The sequence below is a fragment of the Lynx rufus genome, unplaced genomic scaffold (genome assembly GCF_022079265.1).
Source record: "Lynx rufus isolate CCGP_SWC_20201006 ecotype Redwood Valley unplaced genomic scaffold, mLynRuf1.p SCAF_3, whole genome shotgun sequence".
Classification (NCBI taxonomy): domain Eukaryota; kingdom Metazoa; phylum Chordata; class Mammalia; order Carnivora; family Felidae; genus Lynx; species Lynx rufus.
In genome coordinates, this window is record NW_025814845.1 from 83,827,604 (window position 1) to 83,851,595 (window position 23,992).

Here is a 23,992-nt window from a genome sequence, read left to right on the forward strand (position 1 = left end):
CAAATGGGTACAAAACTTCTTGAACATATTATTTCATAATAGAACAACTTACTGAACATATTTGAGGAAGCAAGGATTTTATATCCATCCAAAATATAGGTCACAGACAATTACAAACATGAGAATAATTGATTAGTGTTGGCCCATGAACTATTTACGAATAATCTTCTAGATAATTATTTTAGTCATCTGAGAAATTATAAGGGAAGTTTTACTATTAGGTATAGTAATAAGCATAAAGTATATTAAACTGTATGACCAAGCTAAATGTTTAGCTTGGCTGATGCAAAAATTACAAATATATATGCTTTGGCATCATAGGTATAATAGAACTATCATAAATTGGCAGATAAGAGAGAGATTATATAGAAATGAAATGTTTACTAATTGCTTTATAGGTATTAAAAAGTAAAATAATATGATTTTAATCAGATAGTTGGGGCATAGGGAGAAAAAGGGAAGAAGATTTTACTAGCTTAATTATTGTTGATAGTAGGAATCATAAAATAGTGTGTGAAAAAGAGAAGACCTAGAATATTATATATGATTATTGTTAGCAGTATAAAGCCAATTGTCAAAACAAAAAATTATAATTTATCTACATAACAAAAGATATGACAAAATAAAAAGAAATACACCACATTATGTAGGCTTTCAATAAAATAAATAATGTGACAGAATTGAGAACAAACTTTTGGTCATATCAGTAAGTATAAGTGACTGTAACTCAGGCATTTTTAAAAATTTTTTATATATTTTCTTTTTGAAATTTATTGTCAGATTGGTTTCCATACAACACCCAGTGCTCATCCCAAAAGGTGCCCTCCTCAATACCCATCACCCACCCTCCCATCCCTCCCACCCCCCATCAACCCTCAGTTTGTTCTCAGTTTTTAACAGTCTCTTATGCTTTGGCTCTCTCCCACTCTAACCTCTTTTTTTTTTTTTCCTTCCCCTCCCCCATGGGTTTCTGTTAAGTTTCTCAGGATCCACATAAGAGTGAACACATATGGTATCTGTCTTTCTCTGTATGGCTTATTTCACTTAGCATCACACTCTCCAGTTCCATCCACGTTGCTACAAAGGACCATATTTCATTCTTTCTTATTGCCATGTAGTACTCCATTGTGTATATAAACCACAATTTCTTTATCCATTCATCAGTTGATGGACATTTAGGCTCTTTCCATAATTTGGCTATTGTTGAGAGGGCTGCTATGAACATTGGGGTACAAGTGCCCCTATGCATCAGTACTCCTGTATCCCTTGGGTAAATTCCTAGCAGTGCTATTGCTGGGTCATAGGGTAGGTCTATTTTTAATTTTCTGAGGAACCTCCACACTGTTTTCCAGAGTGGCTGCACCAGTTTGCATTCCCACCAACAGTGCAAGAGGGTTCCCGTTTCTCCACATCCTCTCCAGCATCTATAGTCTCCTGATTTGCTCATTTTGGCCACTCTGACTGGTGTGAGGGGATATCTGAGTGTGATTTTGATTTGTATTTCCCTGATGAGGAGCGACGTTGAGCATCTTTTCATGTGCCTGTTGGCCATCTGGATGTCTTCTTTAGAGAAGTGTCTATTCATGTTTTCTGCCCATTTCTTCACTGGACTATTTGTTTTTCGGGTGTGGAGTTTGGTGAACTCTTTATAGATTTTGGATACTAGCCCTTTGTCCGATATGTCATTTGCAAATATCTTTTCCCATTCCGTTGGTTGCCTTTTAGTTTTGTTGGTTGTTTCCTTTGCAGTGCACAAGCTTTTTATCTTCATAAGGTCCCAGTAGTTCATTTTCGCTTTTAATTCCCTTGCCTTTGGGGATGTGTCAAGTAAGAAATTGCTACGGCTGAGGTCAGAGAGGCCTTTCCCTGCTTTGTTCTCTAGGGTTTTGAGGGTTTCCTGTCTCACATTCAGGTCCTTTATCCATTTTGAGTTTATTTTTGTGAATGGTGTGAGAAAGTGGTCCAGTTTCAACCTTCTGCATGTTGCTGTCCAGTTCTCCCAGCACCATTTGTTAAAGAGACGGTCTTTTTTCCATTGGATGTTCTTTCCTGCTTTATGAAAGATTAGTTGGCCATACATTTGTGGGTCTAGTTCTGGGGTTTCTATTCTATTCCATTGGTCTATGTGTCTGTTTTTGTGCCAATACCATGTTGTCTTGATGATGACAGCTTTATAGTAGAGGCTAAAGTCTGGGATAGTGATGTCTCCCGCTTTGGTCTTCTTCAAAATTACTTTGGCTATTCGGGGCCTTTTGTGGTTCCATATGAATTTTAGGATTGCTTGTTCTAATTTCGAGAAGAATGCTGGTGCAATTTTGATTGGGATTGCATCGAATGTGTAGATAGCTTTGGGTAGTATTGACATTTTGACAATATTTATTCTTCCAATCCATGAGCACGGAATGTTTTTCCATTTCTTTATATCTTCTTCAATTTCCTTCATAAGCTTTCTATAGTTTTCAGCATACAGATCTTTTACATCTTTGGTTAGATTTATTCCTAGGTATTTTATGCTTCTTGGTGCAATTGTGAATGGGATCAGTTTCTTTGTCTTTCTGTTGCTTCATTATTAGTGTATAAGAATGCAACTGATTTCTGTACATTGATTTTGTATCCTGCAACTTTGCTGAATTCATGTATCAGTTCTAGCACACTGCAGGTGGAGTCTATCGGATTTTCCATGTATAAGACCAGTCATCTGCAAAAAGCGAAAGCTTGACTTCATCTTTGCCAATTTTGATGCCTTTGATTTCCTTTTGTTGTCTGATTGCTGATGCTAGAACTTCCAACACTATGTTAAACAACAGCGGTGAGAATGGACATCCCTGTGGTGTTCCTGATCTCAGGGAAAAAGCTCTCAGTTTTTCCCCATTGAGGATGATGTTAGCTGTGGGCTTTTCATAAATGGCTTTTATGATCTTTAAGTATGTTCCTTCTATCCCGAGTTTCTCCAGGGTTTTTATTAAGAAAGTTACTGAATTTTGTCAAATGCCTTTTCTGCATCGATTGACAGGATCATATGGTTCTTCTCTTTTCTCTTATTAATGTGATGTATCACGTTGATTGATTTGCGAATGTTGAACCAGCCCTGCATCCCAGGAATGAATCCCACTTGATCATGGTGAATAATTCTTTTGATATGCTGTTGAATTCGATTTGCTAGTATCTTATTGAGAATTTTGGCATCCATATTCATCAGGGATATTGGCCTGTAGTTCTCTTTTTTTACTGGGTCTCTGTCTGGTTTAGGAATCAAAGTAATACTGGCTTCATAGAATGAGTCTGGAAGTTTTCCTTCCCTTTCTATTTCTTGGAATAGCTTGAGAAGGATAGGTATTATCTCTGCTTTAAACGTCTGGTAGAACTCCCCTGGGAAGCCATGTGGTCCTGGACTCTTATTTGTTGGGAAATTTTTGATAACTGATTCAATTTCTTTGCGGTTATGGGTCTGTTCAAGCTTTCTATTTCCTCCAGTTTGAGTTTTGTAAGTGTGTGGGTGTTTAGGAATTTGTCCATTTCTTCTAGGTTGTCCAGTTTGTTGGTATATAATTTTTCATAGTATTCCCTGATAATTGCTTGTATCTCTGAGGGATTGGTTGTAATCATTCCATTTTCATTCATGATTTTATCTATTTGGGTCATCTACCTTTTCTTTTTGAGAAGCCCGGCTAGAGGTTTGTCAATTTTGTTTATTTTTTCAAAAAACCAACTCTTGGTTTCGTTGATCTGCTCTACAGTTTTTTTAGATTCTATATTGTTTATTTCTGCTCTGATCTTTATTATTTCTCTTCTTCTGCTGGGTTTAGGCTGCCTTTGCTGTTCTGCTTCTATTTCCTTTAGGTGTGCTGTTAGATTTTGTATTTAGGATTTTTCTTGTTTCTTGAGATAGGCCTGGATTGCAATGTATTTTCCTCTCAGGACTGCCTTTGCTGCATCCCAAAGCGTTTGGATTGTTGTATTTTCATTTTCATTTGTTTCCATATATTTTTAAATTTCTTCTCTAATTGCCTGGTTGACCCACTCATTCGTTAGTAGGGTGTTCTTTAACCCCCATGCTTTTGGAGGTTTTCCAGACTTTTTCCTGTGGTTGATTTCAAGCTTCATAGCATTGTGGTCTGAAAGTAAGCATGGTATGATCTCAATTCTTGTATACTTATGAAGGACTGTTTTGTGACCCAGTATGTGATCTATCTTGGAGAATGTTCCATGTGCACTCGAGAAGAAAGTATATTCTGTTGCTTTGGGATGCAGAGTTCTAAATATATCTGTCAAGTCCATCTGATCCAATGTATCATTCAGGGCCCTTGTTTCTTTATTGACTGTGTGTCTAGATGATCTATCCATTTCTGTAAATGGAATGTTAAAGTCCCCTGCAATTACCACATTCTTATCAATAAGGTTGCTTATATTTGTAATTGTTTTACATATTTGGGGGCTCCCGTATTCGGCACATAGATGTTTATAATTGTTAGCTCTTCCTGATGGATAGACCCTGTAATTGTTATATAAAGCCCTTCTTCATCTCTTGTTACAGCCTTTAATTTAAAGTCTAGTTTGTCTGATATAAGTATGGCTACTCCAGCTTTCTTTTGGCTTCCAGTGGCATGATAAATAGTTCTCCATCCCCTCACTCTCAATCTGAAGGTGTCAGGCATTAAAATAATAAAAGATATTCAGATTGTCTAACAAGGCAAAAGCCATGAAGTAAACAAGACACATACAAAATTAATGGTTAAAACTATAAAAGCAAGTGTCCTAATTTTATTAGACAAAATAATTATCTGGACAAAAAATTAACGAATGAAACAAGAAAGTTGTTTTAATGCTAAAGTTCTAGAATATGGGTCTTTTTTTCTTTAACTGTGTTTTTATTTTTTTAAAGTTTTTATTTAAATTCCAGTTAGTTAACATGCAGTTAGAGAAAGGCATGTCAGTCAGAGAAAGACAAATACTATATGATTTCATTATATGTGGAATTCAAGAAACATAATAAATGATCAGAGGGTGAGAAAAAGAGAGAGACAAGCCAATAAACAGATTCTTAACTATAAAGAACAAACTTATGGATACCAGAAGGGAGGTGGGTGCAGAGTTGGGTTAAATAGGTAATAGGGATTCAGGAGGGCACTTGTGAGGAGCACTGGGTGTCCTATGTAAGTGTTGAATCACTAAATTGTACACCTGAAATTAATATTAACTGTATGCCGCTATAAACATCAGTGTGCATGTGTCCCTTCGAATTAGCATTTTTATATTCTTTGGATAAATACATAGAAGTACAATTTCTGGGTCTTAGGGTAGTTCTATTTTTTTTAAATTTTTTTTTTCAATGTTTATTTATTTTTGGGACAGAGAGAGACAGAGCATGAACGGGGGAGGGGCAGAGAGAGAGGGAGACACAGAATCGGAAACAGGCTCCAGGCTCTGAGCCATCAGCCCAGAGCCCGACGCGGGGCTCGAACTCCTGGACCGCGAGATCGTGACCTGGCTGAAGTCGGACGCTTAACCGACTGCGCCACCCAGGCGCCCCGGGTAGTTCTATTTTAACTTTTGAGGAGCCTCCATACTGTTTTCCAGAGCTGCTGTGCCAGTTTGTATTCCCACTAACAGTGCAAGAGGGTTCTCCTGTCCTTGCATCCTCACCAAAACGTGTTGTTGATTTTAGCCATTCTGACAGGTGTGAGGTGGTATCTCATTGTAGTTTTGATTTGTATTTCCCTGATGATGAATGATGTTGAGCATCGTTTCAATGTTGGTCATTTGATTTCTCCAACAATTCTGAATAAAAAGAGGTGGTTGAGGGGAGAGGAATGAAAGAACTGATAGAATAAAAGAAACTTCAGAAGCATAACTATGTGCAATGTGTGGACTTGTTGGAATCTTGGTTTCAATAAAGTAAGTCATGTTTGAGACAATTGGTGTGGATATGGGCTGGATATTATTAAAATTATCTAAGTAAATAATTGTTAATTTTGCTATGTGTGATGGTAGCAAGGTTGTGGTATTTTTTAAAAGTCCATACCAGAGATATAGTGAAGAATCTACTGGTTAAATGACATATGTTTGGGCTTTTCTATAAATATAAATATTTAATACCCATCGTATTTATTCTCAATAATAGAAAAATGAACTATCTCATTTTGGCAAGGTTAGGGAACAACATGAACTCATTTTTTATAAATACTGCAATAGTGTCTCTTTTCGAAACAGAAAAATGTACATTTTTTAGGTAAATTTCAAAGGAGTAGTCTGCTTATTCCTCCCAAATAAAGTATTTTAAATATTATTTCATTATGCTGTGCCAAAGGAAAAGAGATGTAGATAGTGTCAATACTTTCTAAAAGATAGCTCCATTGTCATTTCTGTTTCACACACAGACGCTTATGATACAAGGGAAAGGTGAGCAAGCAATTGATTCTAAAAATATTAGAATTATTTTGACCTCATAAGGAAATGGTTTATTATAAAAACTCATTATTTTGTAACTCTAGATGTTTTTAGACAATAGGTCATAAAATAAGTTTTGCAGGAGAATTTTTTTAAGTCATATGTTCATTTTTAAAAAAATTTACAAACAACTTATTGAGAACTGCTATTAGCCAGACACTCTTTTGGATATTGAAATGTAATAGTAAAAAAATAAACAAGCTTATGATATTTTAGCTATTAAATTTAATGAGGATACAACAAAATGAATAAACAAATATATTCTATAGTATCTATAATACTAGGTAATTACATTATTATAATGCCATCTAATACACAGAAATGAAGGATGTTAACTTTTAACATTAGTCTATTTTCTAATAAATGTATGTCATCACAGCAAGAGTAACATTGTATGTACGTATGTGTGAGGGTGTTTGGTAAACAACCTTTGTACACTTAAGATGAGAGTTTGAGACATTATATCTGTATATATACCTTCTCTTGAATGTTTCAGTTTCTATTCTGAACTTCACCATTTTCTTTTTCTTTACCTTTCCTTTTCCTCATTTCCCCCTTTTTATCCTATCTCCTTTCCCTTCCCTTCATTTAATTTATCCTCCATCCGTTCATCAAATGGAAATTTCAGATCTCTCCTACTTCCTTGTCTTTAATTGTATGTTGCAGGAGAATTTTTGTTATTGTGGAGAATGAAAATTTTGTTAAACGCAGTCATCATCACTCTGAGTTTGTACCAAAGGTGGCACACATTTAGAGAATGAGATACCTAGAGTGCCTTGAATACTATGATAACAAAAAAATGTTTAATTAATCATAGCCATTTTGACAGAAGTCCTAAAATATGAGATTATTTCAGAATTCAACAGACCACATCTTATATATGAGAAACTTTTGTCTATCCTGCAATTGCCAATGATAACATTTATGGAATGGCAACAGGGATAACATGGCTTAAAATAATTTGGCTTTCATATGTGACTAGGTCTATGCAGACAGATATCCATTAATATTAGTGTATTTTGCTTTATATACTTCATATTAAGCATATCCATGATAGAATAAAATTATTTTTTATCTTCCATGAGGTAATTTCTTGTCATGGTAAATGCACATACACAAAACTATATGTATTTACATTTTAAATATATGTAAATATTGGAACGCCTGGGTGGCTCAGTCAGTTAAGCCTCTGACTCAGTTTCAGCTCAGGTCATCATCTCGCGGTTCCTGGGTTCAGGCCCCACATCAGGCTCTGTGCTGACAGCATTGGGCCTGCCTTGGGATTCCCTCTCTGCCCCTTCTCTTATCTCTCTGTCTTTAAAATAAATAAACTTAAAAAAGTTAAGTATATGTAAATGTTATACAGCTATAGAATTATATAAGATAAATTATTACATATGATACTATATATAATTGTGATATATATATGTAATATATATATAGTATTTATTATGTGTGTCATAATATGTAGTAATATTGCTTGTTCATGTATCTGTCATCATTTTTGCATCATCTAGAGAGCTATGGATGAACTGTATGGCTGTGAAACTGGGGCAAGAAATCTGATTCAATCTTTTTCCACACTCTCTCCTATACTCTCCCCTCTTTAGCATTGCCCCAACTTCTTTAATGAAATAGTTTAGTAGTTTGGATCTTTAATTTTATTTTTAATATCCCCGATGTATATAGCTCTCTTTTTTAAGAAAATTATCAACTTTGATACATATTTGTTTATCTTTGAATATTTTTATCTAGTTTTATATATATTACAAAATTCATTTGTCACCACTATTTTTTCTTATTCTTCCTCTATCTTTAACTTTCATGGGTTGTATTCCTCTTTCATGGAAGTCTGTAGATACTATTCTATTATTTTTCAGCTGCTAGTATTATAAATGAAGAGTTTCTATATAAATTTGATTTGGGGAGTTAATGTTTGCAGACAGGGTTTTTATATTTGTGTGTAAACTTGTATGATTTTTTTTTTATTCTTAGATTTCAGAGTTTTTAAAATTCAGAAATGACATGACTAGTTGTGAACTTTTTCATGAGTTCAGCCTGAGTCATTTCAATCTTTAAGCCTGTATGTTTCTCTTCATCTTGAGGACATTTTCTTGTATTCTTGGCTTGATTTCCATCCCTCTGCATCTGTGCTTTTTTAAACTAGTTTGTACTTTAGGTTCTATTAATATATTCTCTAATCTCCTCATCTTTTTCTTTATTGTGTCTATTGTTTTTATAATTTTGCTCTGTGAATTATATATTTTTTAACTTGATTTTCCAAGCCATTAACTTAAATACGACTGTTTCTGTCTCCTCATTCAATTCATTTACTGACTTGTTTAGCTGGTAAATCACTTTTTTGTTTTGTTTTGTTTTGTTTTTGGATTCAAAAAGACTTTTTCAAGCCACAGCAAAATTTTCTCAATTCCTATCATCATCATCATCATCATCATCATCATCATCATCATTTTTAAGGTCAGGTTTCTGTCTCTTCCATCAGCTCTACTTTGCTGAATATTTTTCTGTCTCATTTTTCTCTTCCTTGGCAACTGGCCAAGGCACTAGGCAAAAGCTTACTTCCTTCTACTTTGCTATTGTGAGAAGCAAGGATGACAGAGTAGCTCCTTCCGATTCTTAATTGCTTTCTTGGGGCCAGAAAAACTAAACATGGTTGAACCATCTGATATTATTCTATTCTCAAGGGCTCCTGGAGATCTTTAGGAATAAATTCATGTCCAGACAGTGAACTGTGGCTTTGCAATACAGTGTCTTTCCCAAAGTGGTCTCTAAACACACCCCTCTCCCACAGGTGAATAGTGCACCTGTTCTCAGTAGAGACTCTAACAGACCTGAATCAAATACTCTGAAAGCCTCAGAAACCATTTGGCTCAAGAGAGAAAGATAGAATGGGGAGGAAGCAAGGAGGGAAGAAGCCCTGCCCTGCTAGTTTAGTTTTGTTCTCAGAATCCCTTTATATCTACTTCAATAGTGTCATCATATGAAAGTAAATATAAATTCAAGAATATGCTTATAATCTTCCTGAGTACAGACCATGAGCTCTATACCTTTTAAAAAAATCCCTTCAGTAGAAGATACACAGCATACAATGTTAAGAGCTAAATAAAGATTGCAGAGGCTAGCATTTCAAAATTGTATTTATGAACATCATTCTATGTTCCATCATTTCAAAAAACTATTAAGCCTCTACTACCTGAATTTGAAACAAATTTTTCCTCATACCATGTATATCCTTTTAACTTTTGCTTTTTTTCCTATGAGACGTTAACAATTTCAAAGAAATGTGTACATATAAACAACTATTTATACATAGTTTTGTATTATGATTTTTTATTTCAAAGATAACAGAAAAATACATGAAAAATTATATTTTAAACGCATTTTTGCATGTTTAAATTAACATAATAATGTGAATACAAAGAAGCAATCTTCAATATTTTCCTAGGAGAGTGAACCAAATATATAAAAACCTTTTACTAATTTGAATGAGTTTTTAAAAATCTGACATTTCTTTAAAGATTTTTTGATTCATAGAATTGAAACTAAATAGTATTTTGAACAAAATCATATTTCCACTAACTTACTAGAATAGCTCAAAGGAAGGGAGTCATTTGTCAAGTAGTGAAGAAAAGAAATGGCAATAAATGCTCTTAAAGCTAAGGGTCTATGATCTCAGAATACATGTCTTCCTTGGCATTGGTTATAGCCAACTTTATCTCCTTGCTTTCTACAATATTTTTTTTAAATGTTGTGTGATGGCTCCTATTATAGTTAGTGTCCACCAAAGGGTATGTACATAGCTTGCTTATAGTGGAGAGGCATTTTCTCATTAGTTTTCAGAAGCACGCCACACAAAAGTTATAGAACACAAAACATACCACAAACACCAAGCTAGCAAGAAGAAAGAAACTTGTGGTAATGCCATGTGAACATCCTCTATTTCTATAAGGACTCACAGTATTTGGTACAATTCTTTGTGGAAACATAAGTATAGCTCTACAGATTATATATAACTGGCTAGGATCTGTTTTTGGATATTGTATGTAGTTACAACTGTTCTTAGGGGATTTGGAGTAAAATGGAGATTTTCTCTTTGTGTATATGAATGTCTAAGGTTGAAGAAGTAAGAGAGAAACCTATTCAGAATTTGAATGTGACTTTATTCTTAACTGCTCTAAAGTACTTGTTTTCTCACTGTATTGTGAATCATTGTAGGGATGCCACGGAGAGTTTCTCTGAAGCCTCAGAGGGGATTAATGGGAGAAAGTGAATGGAAGTCTTATTTTCTCTCTTCAATAAGATTAGATTTTATTTTTAAATATTTTATATAAAACTTCTACCATTACAAAGTTTAAAAACAATGCTTGAGAGGGTCTGGTAATCTCAAAAGAGAGAGGTCATGACGAACAATTCCTATAAGAGACTATTCAGATTGGGTTGAGTAAGTTACAAAATCTGCTGGCCAGAAGTACACATTAATTGTCCTGAATATTCTAGAAAGCTAAATTATTAATTCACATTTTGGAGAGTTGGATGATCTCAAATCGGATCAAATTTATTCTCCCCGGGAAGTGTTTACAAGATAATGCCAATTAACTTTCTTCCAGGAGGGTGTTTAATAGTGTTATTTAGAAGTGCTTCATAAGATTATTACAGAATTGGGCTATTCTTTTTTCCACTAAAAAGTATTTAAATTATTTCTTTTCAAGCATGTAGATAAAAAACAATTGCCAAGAATATAACATCCTCTAGAGTAGAACAGATATGACAGAACTCTCAGATACAGAAAGGCAGAGAACTTCACAGAACAAAAATGATTTCATAAATTGCATTAACACTTGACCATCTTGAGTTGGATAGTTTCCTAGACTAAAGCAAAACTTCAGTAGATTTCAGTAGGAAGAACAAACAAATAGACAAAAACAGCATTTAAAAGCTTTACTTTGAACAAGAACATAAACATGCCATGTGAACACAGTCTAACACGGTAGCCACTAGTTATATGTAATGAGTGAACCCTTGAAATATGGTCAGTCCAATTGAGATGTGCATTAAGCACTTACTATGAAAAAATAGTTAAAATATCTCAATAATTTTATATTGATTACATATAGGAATGATAAGGACATATTGGTAATGGGTTGTTATCTGTTTCTTTCTAAGACTAGAAAAAGGCTATATAAGAGCCCACTGATAATTATTTTATATGCATATATAAGCAACTGTATATAGCTCAAAACCTATAATTTGGTTCAGTCATTTTCAACAAATGTTATGCTATTTTTAATCCTCTCAATAAAAGGAGTCTTTCAGATATCAAACTGGGTGAAACTTATCTGATTATCAGAGTAAACATTTTCAGGCCTAGAATGGACTAAATAATGTAAACAATTTACTCCCAGATTTTGGTTAAATGAGACCATTTTCTATTTATAAGGGATCAAAGTTTTGTGTCACCTGAGTGATATATAACATTTTTGTGTCTCTAGTTATTAAGTTAAATTTAATAAGTATTATTGAAAATGATTATGGATATTGCACAGAATTTGTTCTTTTTTTTTTTAATTTTTTTTTCAACGTTTATTTATTTTTGGGACAGAGAGAGACAGAGCATGAACGGGGGAGGGGCAGAGAGAGAGGGAGACACAGAATCGGAAGCAGGCTCCAGGCTCTGAGCCATCAGCCCAGAGCCTGACGCGGGGCTCGAACTCCCGGACCGCGAGATCGTGACCTGGCTGAAGTCGGACGCTTAACCGACTGCGCCACCCAGGCACCCCTGCACAGAATTTGTTCTTAAGGGAACTAAAATTAAATACTCTGTCAGCAAATGTACAATTAATTCATTTTTACAATACATATTTTTGACACATCTATTCTGTGTGTGTAGCACTATTAGGAAATATAATATTAAAAGACTAAATGTATTATATGTTAAGAGAGGTCACACTTTGTGACCTTCACAAATTTATTTACTGTGACCTTACTAATTTATTGTCATCGCGGCAGTATTATAAGTTAGGTTCTTTTATTATCATCACTTTTATAGATGAGAAAATTCAGCCAAAAGAGGCTGAGATGACGTAACTTACAGCTTTTTAAGTGTTTCAAGAAGGATCCAAACTCAACAGTGTGGATACATATATTTAACCATATATTTAACCTTCTGGATATTGGGAGAAAGAAATTTATCATGGAGCAGATAGCATAAGGGAGCAGGACAACAAAAAAGTATGTATGTATTTAGAGAATATTAACTGGCCTTGCTACAGGTACCTGGTTTGTATTGACTCAGATTCTTTGGTAGCAACAAAACCAACTCTTTCTAACTTAAGATTTTTGGCTTGGTTGTTTTGGAAGGCTATTGGGTTCACACATTAATGGAAGTGCTTGAGATGAGATTGAGAAATGAGAAAAATGAGGCCTTCTCTAAATGTTCCAGATTTTGCTGCCATAATTAATACCCTCCATCAAGTCTTTTATTTTATTCCAATAACTTTGAATCAATATTAATAAAGATTCAAAGTACTGGACTCCGACCATAAACCATTAATGAAATAAACTGTAAGGCCTGAAAGAGCTGCAATAAATTTTGAACTTTATAGAGTAGATTTGCTTTTAATAAGTGGTATTAGTAGTGTAATCATGAAACTATATTTTAAAGGCACTGTAAGAGAGAGAAAATACGTGAATATGAAATATATTTGGAACTAGGGTTCTCATAAGAGGGAATGGGAGGCACAAATATTGAATGATAGAGAGATAGGGAGGACTCAGAATGTTGGATTTGAACTGGTGATATCACTGTGAACTCTTGACTTAGTTTCCCTACTTGGCTCACTGAAGGAGGCTAGAAACAATGGCAACCCACTTTCAGTATCCACAACTAGAGGTTAAGTCTTGGTTTCTAAATACTATTGTACGCTGAAAGAAGCCAGGAGATATTAGAGAATTAACAGCTTTCAGAACTGGGGCAGGGGAAACAAGATAAAACTGTTTTGTCTTATCATGGTGAAAGCAACGAGGTGCTAAAAAATTGATACAATCATAGCAAAAGGACAGAGAACCAACTTAAAGGGGATCCAGTGGTCAAATTGGACTAAATCAGCATTAAAAAAATAATAATGATAGTAATGCATATAATGCATTGAATACAATGAAATCGTAAGTTCATTTTAATACTAAAAGAAGTGGTGTGGGACAGAAGGCTTTTCTTTTTTTTTTTTTTAATTTTTTTTTCAACGTTTTTATTTATTTTTGGGACAGAGAGAGACAGAGCATGAACGGGGTAGGGGCAGAGAGAGAGGGAGACACAGAATCGAAAACAGGCTCCAGGCTCTGAGCCATCAGCCCAGAGCCTGACGCGGGGCTCGAACTCACGGACCACGAGATCGTGACCTGGCTGAAGTCGGACGCTTAACCGACTGCGCCACCCAGGCGCCCCCAGAAGGCTTTTCTTTACAGAAAAATACTAATTAACACATATGTAAAGAATGACATAGTAAAGGAAATAATCACTTTGAAGTCTCAATATAATATTGATTCAGGGAACCATTATCAATTGATGCTCCAATGCACACAAAAAAGGAAAATATATGCATTGTTTAATCTGCTATTCAAATACAGCATTCTTTTAAAAGCATATTGTTCAAAAAACAATCTTTCTTATATTCAGACAGTTTTCAATTTCATCATAAAATTGATTCCTTGGGAGCATGACTTCAGGGAGGTGTTATTTAGTGGCTATTCAGTAGTTTTAGGAGAGATGTGATAACGCATGACAATAGCTATAATCAACTTAAGAAAGATCACCACAGAATGATTATTTCCAAATTGCCTAATGAAATATGACAGTGATATTCACTTCTGCATTTATTTCTTTCGAAAGAAATGAGCCTCAGAGCTAAAATTTATAAAAGAGGAAAACAATATTTAGCCATTTTATAAAACAAGTAGTTATGTTCACATAGGTAATGTGGTCATTAGTCAATTAGGTTTATGTCCCTTTTGTACCATATAAACTCATGAGCTTTGGGGCGCCTGGGTGGCGCAGTCGGTTAAGCGTCCGACTTCAGCCAGGTCACGATCTCACGGTCCGTGAGTTCGAGCCCCGCGTCAGGCTCTGGGCTGATGGCTCAGAGCCTGGAGCCTGTTTCAGATTCTGTGTCTCCCTCTCTCTGCCCCTCCCCTGTTCATGCTCTGTCTCTCTCTGTCCCAAAAATAAATAAACGTTGAAAAAAAAATTTTTTTTAAACTCATGAGCTTTTTAAATATTTGAGCGAGTAACCAAGCTCACTGAGCATTGAATTAGTAAAAGATGGAAAGCTATAGTTTATTATTTAATAATCATTGTTGTCATGAATGGAATCTTGAGACATTACATTTGATAGATCAGAAATAAAAATTTTATGCAAGTACTTTTATCATATTCATAGACTCAATTTTTTATTTTTTTGTTTTGTGAGGTTGCAATGAGTGGGGAGGGGCTGATGACAGGCTACTGGAAATCTGGATGAGAAACACTGGGGTTCTGAACTCAGAAAATGGCTGTGGTTGGAAAGTGCTAGAACCTTTGTGTAGGGAACAGTTTGAGAAAACAGAGATGACAACAGTAGCAGTTTTTCCACGATAATTTACAAGTACAAGTCTTTGATATAATATTCTCATTTATATTTTGATATTTTTATTTATTAGGTGTGTTGAAAGAAAAAACAAGTGGAGACCAGCCTTGAAAATACCCTAAGCAATAAAACCAGTTTAGTCATACAACAAAGCTTAATTTAGTTTATTTTGCAAGAGTAACTTGACCTGGGTCATTTCTTGCTTATGCCTCTGGAAGTCATAAGCAAAACTTACACTGCTTCCCAAGGTTGATATGAGGTAACCTGGGCCAATTACTTATTGTTTATAACTAATCACTGTGAAGAATAAATGGTTACTGCTGTCTCACTATATATGACAATATACCCCTGAGCCTCATCCTATGTTTGAGTTGGGAGTGCTCCAGGTTTGCAAACTATCTTTTTGGCACAAGAAACTTTTACTAATTACTATTTCTTTGATTCATTGGTTTTACTTCTTTTATTTCTGAATTTTTTGTAGTTGTATACCTCTGGATAAATCACAATCTCCTTTTGCTTCAATTTCTTAATCTGTATAGACATTACTATTATCTGCCTTTTAGGATTGTTGTATTAAAGAAGGTACTTTATATTATTTTACATAGATCTGCTTGACAACATTTTTAGGGCTTAACGTTATCTATATTTTTGCTTTAATATGGGGTAAGGGATGAGAAAGGATGTCAAAAAAATCTGTTCTAAATTGAATTTTAGGTTTGGGCACATTTTCTCTTTCAACAAATAATTCCTAAAGTTCATCTGTTCCATTTCTCTCTCAAAAATTTCTATGGCTTTTCTTTCACTTTCTTATTATAATGTAGGGTCAAAAGACATGAAAGTAGATGGGAAGCTCCAGAAGATTCCATTCTCTTAATACTGATACTGTCAGTTTATATGAAATTCAAATTGTAAGGACTACTGATATTTTTAAAATATAAATCATACGTTTGATCCCCAACCAAATTAAGTACTAGTTTATGTAATTTTAATTTTATGCAATTTGGATAGTTTTATGTAATTTTCAGTAATGCGACATGTTGTGATTATCAGTTGTCTTAGCTTTGGATATAGGAATGCATAGTGTATGTTCATTCATGATCTCAGAGGTAATGGTAATCAACTAATAATGATCAATGACATGCACTGAATTATTGGGAAAAAATGGAGTTTTAGTGCTTAATATTATCTATATATATAAGTACAGAGAGATATAGGGAATATACATCATGGCAATAAATATACTTGGTCTCTGACATGCTGAAATGTAAAACACTGATTATACTAAGAACCTCTCTAGGAAAAAAAGAAATATCTTTAAAACTTAACAATTTACCTCCATTTTCACCCTTAGAGTATAATCAATTATAATGATTTTATAAATAATATTTTACCTAGAATAATTTTAAATTTAGAGAAAAATTGCAAAGTAGCACAGAGATTTCACATACACCTCATAACCAATTTTCCCTACTGTTAAAATTGTATATTAGAATGATACATTTGTTAAAACTAATTAACTGATAGTAATGCATTATATAAACTAAAGTACATCTTTTATTCAGGTTTCCTTTGTTTGTCCATAATGTCATTTTGCTATTCCAGAATGCCATCCAGACTATCATAATACATTTAATCATCATATCCTTTAGGCAATTCTAAGCTATGACAGTTTCTCAGACTTCTCGTGTTTTTAATGGTCTGGACCATTTTTGAGAGCTTCTGGTCAGTATTTTATAAAATGTCTTACAGTGTGGGTTCATTGAAGTCTTATGTCCTGATTAGACTGAAGTTACATGGTTTGGGGAGGAAGATCACAGAGATAAAGTATCATTCTCATCATATGGTATCAGAGGTTCATGCTATCAATATGGCTTATCTCTGTTGATGTTGGCCTTGATCACTTGAATGAGGTAGTGTTTGTCAAGCTTAGCCACTTCGAAGTTATTCATTTTCCTTTCTCTTTCCATGCTATATTTTTTGGAAATAAGTCACTGTGTGTAGCCCATGTTTTGGAAGTGCAGACTTACGCTCCACCTCCTTGAGGGTAGAGTAGCTACATAAATTATTTGGAGATCTTCTGCAAGGGATATTTTTCTCTTCTCACCCATTTATGTATGTATGTATGTGTGTATTTATCTATCTATTTATTTATACCATACAGACTCATGGACATTTATTTTATATTTTGGATTGTTATTTAACACTTTATTTTTATTTTCTTGCTCAAATTATTTCAGCTTTTATGTAGTAGTTTATTTTGGGAGGAGGGGATCTAGAATTTGAGTGCTTAGATAAGTCATGTAGGTACTGCGTGCTTGTATGACTGATTTCCAATAAAAGCTAAGACATCAACACTCACACGAAATTCCCTGGTTGACAACACTTTTCATGTATTCTCACATGTCATTTTTGGGAAAATTAAGTGCATTTTTGTGTGACTCCCTGGGTTAGGATATCAGGAAGCATGTGCCTGTTTTCTCCTGGACTTTGCCCCATGTATCATTTCATTTGCTGATTTTAATCTGTATTCTTTCACTGTAATAAACTTCAATCATGAATGAACAGCTTTTCCTGAGTCCTGGGAGTCTTTCTGGTGAACCAGCGAGCCTGAGGGTTGTCATGGGAACTCCATCACAAGCCCTTAAGATACTAATCATAATTATTTTGTATTTCCTTTCTGATAACTCTAACATGTGTGTCATATCCGAGTCTAGTTCAGATGATTGTATTTTTTTTTCCCCACTGTGTGTCTTGCCTTTTGGCATACTTTATAATATTTTGTTGAGAACTGTACAGGTTGTATTGGATAATAGGAAATAAAATAAATCAGCCTTTAGTGCAAGGATTTATGTTCATCTGTCTTGGCGTTGGATTGTATTTAATTTTTTTTTTTGCAGTTACAGGTACCAGAGGGTTCAAATTCTTCTAATGTCCTTGTTTTTGTCTTCTATCCTGTCCTAGAGGCTTCCCTATTATTGTTCCTCAGAGAGAGTCTGTGCTTTGGAGCTCTTTCAGTTGTTATATTAAAGCCCTTTTGCTATGTTGGTAAGATGTTGGGGAGGGGAAACTTTCTATAATCTTTTGATTAAACCTCAGTCATTTTTGTAAGTTTATTTCTTTTTTTATTTTGAGAGAGAGAGAGAGGGAGAGAGAGAGAGAGAGACAGAGAGAGAGAATCCCAAGCAGTCTCCATGCTGAAAGTGCCCACACAGCTTGATTTTGGTGAGATCATGACCTGAGCACAAATCAAGAGCCTGATGCTTAGCCAACTGATTCACCCATGTGTAATCTTTTAGTGGGGTTTTGACTTGGACTGTGTCCTTCAAAAGTGTTTCTGACCTTCCTCCAGTTTATAGCCTTTTTTTTTTCTTAAATTTTCCATTCCCTGTCTGCAGTATTGCTAATTTAAATCCTTAAAGCCCCGTTCCCTTGTTGATCATAGTTTCTTCCCCATAAGTGAGAAAAGAAGGTAGGAGGGGCACCGTGGACAGGAATTCCTCTCACCCAGCTGAGACAGGGTTTCAAAATTTTGCTTAGGCAGTTTTTTTTTTCCCCCTGGAAAGTAAGCTTTGGGAGTCTCTCACAATGGTTACTCTTCCCCTTATCCTGCCAAAGTCACAAGGGGAACTTTCCTGGATCCTTACAGTGAGTACCTGGTAGAATTCTCAGAAGGAAAGCCTATGAAAGTGTGAGTTCCTGTAACACTGCAGTCCTACTTTCGTGCTAGTCTATTCTCTGTCTCAAAATTACCATGTTTCTTCAACTTGATGGCTCTATATGCTTCTGCTCCAGGTAAGCAAATCTTGGTTGCCATACTTTCTGAATATACCTCTTTCTCCAGATTTTTGGGGTGGCATCTGCCCTGTGACCTCAATTCTCTGATGGGTCCAAACAAAGTCACGAATTTTCAGTTTATCCAACTTGTTTTCATTGCAAGGATGAGAGTGAAGACTTCCAAGATCTTTAGATGTCAGAGTTGAAACTAGAAGTCTTCTAGTGAATTTCTAGAACATGTATTTATTCTATGATTTGTATGTCATCAAAGTAATGATTCTTGATATGTATTGTTTTATACATATATGTGTATTCCACAGTCTATTCAATACAACATTGTGTATTAAAATGATTAAGTACAATTAGAATAGACTACATTTCATATAGGAACATTAAAAATCAAGACAGGTCTACTAGAAAGTTGAAACAAAAATAGAAAAGGGGCAGTGTTTTTAACACGTTGTTGTATTTGCCAGTCAAGGAAGAGAATGAGACATGGTCGCTTAGTGAGAAATATAGTTTACAGATGTACATAGGTAGTCTAGAGGGAGCAAATGGGGTTCTATTATTTGGATAGCATCATGACAAGACTGCGCCAGGTGGAAGAGTGTAAGGTGTCATTGCACAAAGAGCTAGAGGGTTAAGAGCAAAGCAGGACTGACCATTTAAACAAAGATTATAATGGTCAAGAAAGAACTATATCAAGTATTGGTAGATGAAATGCAGCTGCTGAAGAACCAGTATTTCAAAAATGGCCTATTGGCTAAGCCATATTATTTGTGGCTCAGTGCCCCTCATAATCCTTAGATGTGTTCACCAAACAGACATAACCATTCAATATAAGAAACAGCAATTTATGATGTAATGCATTTTTAAGATTTGAAATAATTTCAGTTGTCTTACTTTTATATTTTAAATTTATTACTACTAATCTAATTAACCTTTTCATTACTAATTAACAATATGCTTGGACACTAGACTTAGTGTATTCAGAATTGCTACTTAGATAGCAGTTTTCTTTATTGTAAATTACTTTTTAAGTAAATCAATCCTTTCTTGTTTTTCAGAGAAAGAATGCTATATCTAGGAACTGATATCCTGAAAATATTTTTTTGTAAAACAAATCATTTGTTTTGAATCAGGTAGGCTGGCAGGATTTTTTATTCCTTAGGTTCTAAGTGTTCTAAGTTATTTAAAGATAACCAAAAAATGTTGTTCAAAAGATGTTTAACATGAAAATGGAAAAATTCATTTATGAATATTCTTTCAATGAGTAGTTTATAATTTCCACCATTCTTTCTTTAACCTGAGATTTTGTGACTACTTATAATTCTGTTCCTTTTCATATGTTAAGCAAGATTGTGTGCTAGCTGTATTAGGAAAAATAGTTATTATTTTACTATTTTCTAGCCTATTTTAGAAGATCTTACTCATATTTACCATTGTCAAGATATCAAAGCTTTCTTCTTTCATTTATTTAAAAATTTTTTTTTTACTGTTTATTTTTGAGAGGGGGAGATAGAGCACGAACAGGGGGAGGGACAGAGAGAGGGAGACACAAAATCTGAAGCAGGATCCAGGCTCTAAGTTGTCAGCACAGAGCCTGATGCGGGGCTTAAACCTACAAACTGTGAGATCATGACCTGAGCCAAAGTCGGAAGCTTAACCGACTGAGCCACCCAGGTGCCCTGAAACTTACTTCTTTTAAATACTAATTCTATGGGGCGCCTGGGTGGCGCAGTCGGTTAAGCGTCCGACTTCAGCCAGGTCACGATCTCGCGGTCCGGGAGTTCGAGCCCCGCGTCAGGCTCTGGGCTGATGGCTCAGAGCCTGGAGCCTGTTTCCGATTCTGTGTCTCCCTCTCTCTCTGCCCCTCCCCCGTTCATGCTCTGTCTCTCTCTGTCCCAAAAATAAATAAACGTTGAAAAAAAAAATACTAATTCTAACAAGAAATTGGCAAACCATAATTGGTTCTAAGCGGAAAATGGAGACCAGCTGGACATCAATATGTTCTTTTTTCTCAAAGTATATAGGGATTGTTAAAATATAGTACATATCTTTCAAGGCCCAATTCAGGGCCAGTCTCTTCCATAAAGTTATTTGTTGCTAGAGTCACTTTCACTGATATCTGCAATTCCTGAACTTCATTCATGCTTATAGTATATTCTCCAAAATTTGACAATTAATTTGTTTGCTTTTAATATAATTTTTTACTTATCTTTCATTGTAATGCTATATCTTTGTAGCAGATTATATTTTACAAAGGTGGCTACACTAATATTTCCTATCCTATATGTTCCTTGAAAATGTTATCTTGACACTTTGTCCCCTACCCTTGAATTCTGGGTAGGCTCGTGAGTCAATTGTAACCAATAGAACCCAGTAGAAGAAATGCATCATGACTACAAGGCTATGTCAGAAAAAGTAATGAACTGGTCACTGGGATATTTGCTTTTGGAGCTCTGAAGTGCTATTTAAGAAGTTTGATTACTCTGAGGCAATCATATTGTGAGGAAGTGTGGGCCTTATGAAGAGGTTATATGGAAGTCTCAGCTGTGGTCCCACCAAACAGCCATTTTCAGTTACTAGATACATGTGTAAATAAACCTGTGGTTGACTCCAATCCTAGGCTGTAGGACAATGATCACTGTCAATCATTCAGTCTTCTCAGCAGAAACAAGCCATATTTGCTCGGCTCCATCCAAATTCCCCATCAACAGAATCCATGAGAATAAAAAATAATTATTTTAATCAATTAAATCTTGAGGTATTTTGTTATGTAGAAGTAATAAGCTTAATCATTTTACATTGAATGATAAGCTTTGGAGGGAAGCAGCTATATATTGCAATTCATCTGTCCCTGTGGAGTTCTCTGGAACAAATAGGGAAGGAAGTTTCCTCCATCTATGACACAGCCCTTCTTTCACTAAAGAGGAATTCACTAAAGAGGAAAAATTCCTCTTTACAGATTGTCCAGCTTTGAGGGCTCTGATTGGACCATGATGGTGAGTTGGCAGAGCTGCTGGATTAGGTTGTGCACAAAGGTACAGAGCTCTCCTTCTCCGTTTTGTGGTAAAGGGCCCATACTGCTTCCACACAGGAAAACATCTGGTCTTCTTACTTACCTTCTACTCTCTTCTTCAAAGTTACTAACCAGATTCTAGTAAATTTCAAAGATTCAAGTCAAAGCCTTGAAGGGAGAAAAGTTCCTTAAGTTCTCTACATAAGTCAGTACTCTAGCCCATCTCTATATTATTCCTAAGATTAGGATTTGATACTCAGATCCAACTGTATTAGATGGTAGTTTGTTTTGTTTCATCACTTCCTATCCGGTGTTTTCGACTATCTTGAAGCCTTCCCTCTCTTAATGGCAGGGGTATAAGTGCTGAAGTCTAACTGGTCTTCATTGATTCAGTAGTCAAATATCACTTGCTAATTCTAATTTCTTTTTTATTTTTTTTTATTTTTTTTTTTTAATTTTTTTTTCAACGTTTTTTATTTATTTTTGGGACAGAGAGAGACAGAGCATGAACGGGGGAGGGGCAGAGAGAGAGGGAGACACAGAATCAGAAACAGGCTCCAGGCTCTGAGCCATCAGCCCAGAGCCTGACGCGGGGCTCGAATTCATGGACCGCGAGATCCTGACCTGGCTGAAGTCGGGCGCCCAACCGACTGTGCCACCCAGGCGCCCCGCTAATTCTAATTTCTAAGAGTAGACAGAGATGATCCGTGAACTTCTAATTGGAGAAGTCACAAAATACTGGTGAATTAGTTGATCATTAACAACCAAAATCTATTACTTAAAAAATATTGGTAATAATAATAATAATAATAATAATATCAGCTAGAATTTATTGAGAACTTTCTATGCCAACCTCTTTCTAAACCCTTTTCATATATTCTATCTTTTAATAGCTCTAACAGACTTGTGGGGTAAATATTAGATAATATTTTAGATCGCATATTTTTACTTTGGACATGAAGAAACTAAGGGACAATAATTTTTTTCTAGGTCACATAGCTAGTGAGCTGTAGCACAAGAATAAACCTAGGCTATCTGACTGGATGGACTTCTTCAACCTACATGTTTTTGAAACTTGGGAAGATTTGCTTTTTTTATTGCTATTGTTCAAAGATTATTTACATCTCCAAGTACACGCATGCTGACTAGAGTCTTATTTAGAAGACTAAATCTGAGAGTAAGAAAATATTTTCATGTATGAAATACTTTAATTATTGAAAGCTCACATTAAAAATTTTCAATATAGGGGTGCCAGGGTGGCTCAGTCAGTTAAGCAGTGGACTTCACTCATGTCATGATCTCACAGCTCATGAGTTCAAGCTCTGTATAGGGCTCTCTGCTGTCAGCACAGTTAATATGAAGTTAATATGAAGTTATTGGCATAATACGTCTCTTTATACAGACACTGAATACAATTTGAGTAACTATTATGTTCTGACAGTGGAGTCCTCCAAATCTCAGACTTTTTGATTGTCAAAGCAAACACAAGTTTTTATTGTTCCCAGAAGAGTGAACATTTTCAAAAGTTAATGATGAAGAAATCAGTTTTGTTCAACTGTATCAATCCAGTGTTAGTCTCACAATGTGCTGATTCATTAAAGCATTGAGCTCATTCAGCTGGCTTTCCTTAGCTGTCTCCGGTGTGGTGCGGTGGAGATACAGTGGTAAACGAGGCATGGCAGTGTCTTCTCTTGAAACCAGGAAGACAATCCAGTGGATAATCACAACTGGGAGGATGATCACAGTGTCAGCTTGAGTGGGAGCATAGTGTATGACTTCCACAGAGCAGGTAAAACAAATCCCATGACATCACAACTCTTGGCAAGGGTTCAAGGCAAATTTTTCTCTAAGAATTTTAAACAAAAAACAAGATATTTTTAACTTTAGATTATTTAAATACTACAACACAATATCAGAAACACACATAAGAGGTAAATTGACGTTATCATATACAGTTAGCATAACATTATAATGCATAAAGGCATAAATTACTTCTAAAAAATACTTCATAAGCTTCATAAACATTTCATAATCGGCTTTCATAAGTATTTTCCCCATTATAAAATATTTTTTTCTACAAGGAAAGTTTCTATTTATATTTCACTGAAGA